This window comes from Homarus americanus, unplaced genomic scaffold (assembly GCF_018991925.1).
Source record: "Homarus americanus isolate GMGI-L3 unplaced genomic scaffold, GMGI_Hamer_2.0 scaffold575, whole genome shotgun sequence".
NCBI lineage: Eukaryota > Metazoa > Arthropoda > Malacostraca > Decapoda > Nephropidae > Homarus > Homarus americanus.
In genome coordinates, this window is record NW_024733197.1 from 112,501 (window position 1) to 119,251 (window position 6,751).

Genomic DNA, 6,751 nt, shown 5'->3' on the forward strand with positions numbered 1-6,751 from the left:
GTACTGTCATAGTGTGTACTGCCATGGTGTGTACTCGCCAGTGTGTACTGTCATAGTGTGTACTGTCATATGTGTACTGTCATAGCGTGTACTGTCATAGTGTACTGTCATAGTGTGTACTGCCATAGCGTGTACTGTCATAGTGTGTACTGTCATAGCGTGCACTGTCATAGTGTACTGTCATAGTGTGCACTCGTCATAGCGTACTGTCATAGTGTGTACTGTCATAAATTGTCATAGTGTACTGCCATAGCGTGTACTGTCATAGTGTACTGTCATAGCGTACTGTCATAGTGTACTGTCATAGTGTGTACTGTCATAGCGTCTACTGTCATAGCGTGTACTGTCATAGTGTGTACTGTCATAGTGTGTACTGTCATAGCGTGTACTGTCATGGTGTGTACTGTCATAGTGTGTACTGTCATAGCGTGTACTGTCATGGTGTGTACTGTCATAGTGTGTACTGTCATAGCGTGTACTGTCATGGTGTGTACTGTCAGAGTATATACTGTCATAGGAGAGCTATAGTGTGTCAGTGAGCGCCCAGTGTGTAACAAGACCACCATGGCAGTAATGACTATGCCTGGCGGTCATCGATGAGCGAGTGAATTAAAACGAAAAAAAAAACACACATTGCAATTTGCCATCTGGTATAAACCTTAAGAAACTATACTGACCCCAGAGTTATAACACCTACCTACCTAATGACAACCCTGAACCTAACCTAACCTAACATAACCCTGAACCTAACCTAACCCTGAACCTAACCTAACCTAACCTAACCTGACCTAACCGATGATAAGTCTGAACCTAACCTAACCTAACCATGAACATAACCTGACCTAACCGATGATAAGTCTGAACCTAATCTAACCTAACCAAGCCTGATCCTAGTCGCAGCTGTTTCTACACCACCACTACCACCACTACCACCACCACACTACCACCACCAAGCACACAACCACAGAACAATAGGGAGCGGTGGTAGCGGTTAAGGTAGCACTAATTACCGTCACCCTGGGGGGGGGGGGGTGACTCCTCTAACAGGTATCGCGTGTTAAGGAGTGGAGGAGATATTGTCGACGATTTAAGCTCCTGTGAACAAGTGGTGGAACAGTTTATTTAGGAACACCGACACGTAACGAATTCACATTATAAATTATACCCAGGACGAGTTTCTTTCACCACGACAAATTACTGTGATAACGAGTGTAAGAAAAGTGGTGAGAGGAGGAGGGGGGTGGGGTGAGGCAGGGGGGAGGAGGGGGTGGGGGGAGGAGGAGGGTGGGGGGGGAGGAGGGTGGGGAGGAGAATTAAAGTGAGGGTGGGGGAGGGGGTGGGGTGGACGACGACCGACAGCCTTGGTGCCCATCGGGGACCTGAAGGTGTACCCCGCCCCTCTCGGCTAACCTACGAGGGAACAGTGTGTGTGTGTGTGTGTGTTAAGCCTCCTCCTTTACCCATAGTGTTAAGCTCCCCTCCCCCCCTACCTAACCCCCTCCTCTCTCTCCCCCTCACTTTTCAGGTGTTGGTGGTGTTTATCTAAGGTATAATACCAGGCGGGGGGGAGGGGGGCTGTGTCACGTGGGCGTGTTTGTGCAGCTGTCATGGGCGCCTCACCCGGCCGTCACACTGGGCGCCCGCGTCAAGCAATGGTGGTGGAGGAGGGGCGGCCAGCACTGGTGGAGGAGGGGCGGCCAGCCGTGACGGACACGAGCCAACTTTATCAGTCAGTGGATCACAGAGTAAATACCTGAGTGTGTTGTGCCTGACCCCCCACTGGGAACCTAACCTAACCTAACCCTAACGAAACCTCCCTCATTGTGGGGGTTTTAAGAGCCAGCGTATTATTGATCTGGTGCAGGTCGTCCACACACACACACACACACACACACACACACACACACACACACACACATCCACCCACACCCTCCACACCCACCCACACCCTCCACACACCCACACTCTTTAAACAGGTTTGTCCACAATTATTCCCACATCAACAGGCCTGAAATTAAATCCTCACAGCCCACATTGTTACATTATATTTCTTGTAAGTATTAAATGGTGGTGCTTGTTGCTCCTTGGTAATGTGAGAGTAATTTAATGTTCAAGTCGGATGGTCGTCACGTTAAAAAAAATTAGCAAGGAATCTCAATTAACTTTGCTAAATTATGTGTGTGTGTGTGTGTGTGTGTGTGTGTGTGTGTAAGACTTGGTTATGTGCACCTCTTGAGATGTTCGGTGGAGATAATTATGACAGTCAATTACCGATATACCTAAGGTCATTTATCGGTATATTTGAGGTCATTACCGATATATTTGAGACCATTACTGATGTGTGAATGAGGTGTGTGTGTGTGTGTGTGTGTGTTTACGTTGGTGGCTCCTCGTGGTTGAGTCAGTCTCTCTCTCTCTCTCTCTCTCTCTCTCTCTCTCTCTCTCTCAGGCGGTGACTCTGGTAAGCATCTTATGTTAATGTTATTTATATGATAATGTAATATATAAGACCACCTCCTCAGCACCTGTCCATCACCAACAGGTAAGGAGTTTTAATATTTTTCTTATATATTTTCGTGTTTACTTTTCATTTCCATAAAATATCGATACAATATATAACCTGTAATACTTTGTTATACTTTTATCAAAATTTAAGTAGTTTTAATAATTTTGTGTATAGTTTTGCATTTTCTTTGGAGTTCCTTAATCGATAAAAATATACAACTTCTATATCGTTAACTACGTAATCATAACAAACACTACATAAACGAGGGTGACTGGCACTTACGGAAACCAATAACACTTACCATTACAACCAATAAGAAGTGAGGACTATAAAACTCTCAACGGTGATTGGTGTAAAAATTCCCTTATAATGGTAGGTTACGTCCTTAATTGACAGCCGCAAAACTAGGCCATTATAACTGTGTGTGTGTGTGTGTGTGTGTGTGTGTGTGTGTGTGTGTGTGTGATTCTCTTCCTGTTGGCTTTTGGTGTGGAGGAGAGGGAGGAAGAAATAGGAAGAAAGGAGATGGAAGGGAGAAATGGGAAGAAAGAGAAAGGAGAGATTAGTGGGAAGGAGAAAAGAGAAGTGTAATATCAGAGAGAGATAGGTAGATGAATTAGCGTCCTTGAAAAAAGCCTTATACAAATAAACAATAGCCCCTTTAGAAGTACACTGCCACTAGACCCAAACACACTCTTAGCTATAGAATAGGGGTGAGCTAGGGGAGGAGGATCAGCACACTTCAGCTAAAATATTGACTTTGATACCGCCTTTTGATTATAATAAGAGTGGGTGATAGTATGAGAGAGATTATCAGCCACCACACCACCACCACCACCTATTCTTAGGGGTAAAATATTCATCTCCTCTCCTTCACCACATCTAGATGTCATTAATGTGTGTGTGTGTGTGTGTGTGTGTGTGTGTGTGTGTGTGTGTGTGTGTGTGTGTGTGTGTGTTCTGTGTGTGTGTGTGTGTGTGTGTTCTGTGTGTGTTATAGTTAAAACCAAATGAATAATAATGAATACAATATAGGTAAACTAATCACAACAACGCCTATGGTAACTCACCTGATAACGTAACAAGTTAATGAATAAAAACAGATGAAATGAGACAATTATATTAACATCAATCACCCCGCAGTCATTAATACTCCTTACAGGCATAACTCAGGTGAAATTATACACATTATACCACAACCTATCACAGAGCCGTTAGTCACCACAACACAACACTTATTTAACAACATACAAACAATCTATTTATCATCATTACCGACGTTCTTACTGACGTTAAATAAAGGGACTGTAAACTGATTGTGGTGACGGGGCGAGGACAAGGGATTGGATTCTTTTGGTACTAGATACAACGGTTCCAACCCCCCTCTACCCACCCCCTCCTTTAACATATAGTCCGTTAGATGGAGGTTTTATATCTAACGGACCTTGATCTAACGGACTCCTCTTTCCATACAGTCCGTTAGATGGAGGTTTTATATCTAACGGACCTTGATCTAACGGACTCCTCTCTCCATACAGTCCGTTAGATGGAGGTTTTATATCTAACGGACCTTGATCTAACGGACTCCTCTCTCCAAGTCCGTTAGATGGAGGTTTTATATCTAACGGACCTTGATCTAACGGACTCCTCTTTCCATACAGTCCGTTAGATGGAGGTTTTATATCTAACGGACCTTGATCTAACGGACTCCTCTCTCCATACAGTCCGTTAGATGGAGGTTTTATATCTAACGGACCTTGATCTAACGGACTCCTCTCTCCAAACAGTCCGTTAGATGGAGGTTTTATATCTAACGCACTTCTGCCGGACCCTTTTCCATACAGTCCCATAGAAAGAGGTTCCACATCTAACGGACTCCCTTTTCCACAACTAACGGACTTCTAACTGACTCTTCCATACAGTCCGCAATATGGAGACATCCCTCTAAAAAAAAAAAAAATTCTTCGGGTAACTTTCCACCACTGTAAATAAAGAGGTGAAAATAACCCCAAAACACCACCATACCTGACGACTATCGGGTGAAAATAACAATGCATATAAGACGATGAGGAATCCCCCCCCCCAGATAACAGAAAGCCACAGGTGACAGATATAGGGCCCTGGAACCCTCAAGGAGATGATATAAGATGCTGAGACAATTTCAAGGAATCCAACCCAATTAGTGATGACAGCTGCTACACGGGTGATAGGTGTAGAAGATTCGATCCAAGGTGTAGATGATTCGATCCCAGGTGTAGATGATTCGATCCCAGGTGTAGAAGATTCGATCCCAGGTGTAGATGATTCGATCCCAGGTGTAGATGATTCGATCCAAGGTGTAGATGATTCGATCCAAGGTGTAGATGATTCGATCCCAGGTGTAGATGATTCGATCCCAGGTGTAGATGATTCGATCCCGGGTGTAGATGATTCGATCCCAGGTGTAGATGATTCGATCCCAGGTGCAGATGATTCGATCCCAGGTGTAGAAGATTCGAGCCTTTTTACCATGATAGAGAGACTATACACTAGTGACAGATGAAGAGGATTCGAACCTGTTTTTACCGGATAGATTCTACAAATGACAGACGTAGACGATTCGATCCTTTTTTTTACCGTGATAAGAGTTGCTATAAGCGACAGGTATCTAGATTCAATCCTATGTAACAAAAATAAAAGGGATCCAATTCTCTTATCATGATGCGATTAAACTTTTCTGTGTGATAAATACAATTTGATACGACAGAAATATGAGACATCCAATTGCAACATTCTGTACACCCGAGCAACATACAATTCATCCTTGCAACATTCAGTACATCTTTGTAACACATAACCTTGCAACATACAACACATACTTGCCATATATTTCCTTGCAACACACATTCTTGCAACACAAACACATCCCTGCAACATACCTTCTTGCAACACACATTCTTGCCACATAACTCCTTGCAACATACACTTTCCACACAAACAAATCATTGCAACACACATTCTTGTCACAGTACATCTTTGCAACACACATTCTTGTCACAGTACTTCTTTGCAACACACATTCTTGCAACACAAACACATCCCTGCAATACTATCTCTCGCCCTGGCCAGCCTGACACCATGATAAACAGTGGTTGGTCCGTCGAACAGAATAATATATAAGAAATTATTTATCATTGTCATATGGAAGCAGCGATAAACAACTAATGTAAACAATGGCTGGGGGTGATAAACAACTAGTGTAAACAATAGCTGGGGTGAAATAACTAATGTAAACAATGGCTGGGGTGAAATAACTAATGTAAACAATGGCTGGGGTGAAATAACTAATGTAAACAATGGCTGGGGTGAAACAACTAATGTAAACAATGGCTGGGGTGAAATAACTAATGTAAACAATGGCTGGGGTGAAATAACTAATGTAAACAATGGCTGGGGTGAAATAACTAGTGTAAACAATGGCTGGGGTGAAATAACTGATGTAAACAATGGCTGGGGTGAAAAATGCTGTCCCGTGTTGAAGCTCCACCCATAACGCATAAGTAAACACAATGGTCACTGCAAACAATAATTAATTAGTCTGTATCAATGATTTATCCTTGTGTATAGTGATGTATTTTTTCGTATTTTACTGTAGTTTTAAGAAAGTTTTGAATATTGTAGTAAATTCAGGTTTAATGCTGGAAAAATGAGAGAGACGGACAGATAGATAGATAGTTAGTCAGACAGATAGATAGATAGATAGATAGATAGATAGATAGACATACAAAATCAACAATACGACCATAACGAATTCCTCGACCAATGAGACACCTTAAAATAAACTGCAACAGCCAATCAACAACAGTTTCTCCGTCAGTGAGTGAATGAGTGAATCAGTAACGAAAATACAACTATAGTGAGTCAAGAACAGTGAGTCAAGGGCGTGAGTCAAGAACAGTGAGCCAAGGGGATGAGTCAAGAACAGTGAGCCAAGGGGATGAGTCAAGAACAGTGAGCCAAGGGAATGAGTCAAGAACAGTGAGCCAAGGGAATGAGTCAAGAACAGTGAGCCAAGGGGATGAGTCAAGAACAGTGAGCCAAGGGAATGAGTCAAGAACAGTGAGCCAAGGGAATGAGTCAAGAACAGTGAGCCAAGGGGATGAGTCAAGAACAGTGAGCCAAGGGAATGAGTCAAGAACAGTGAGCCAAGGGGATGAGTCAAGAACAGTGAGCCAAGGGAATGAGTCAAGAACAGTGAGCCAAGGG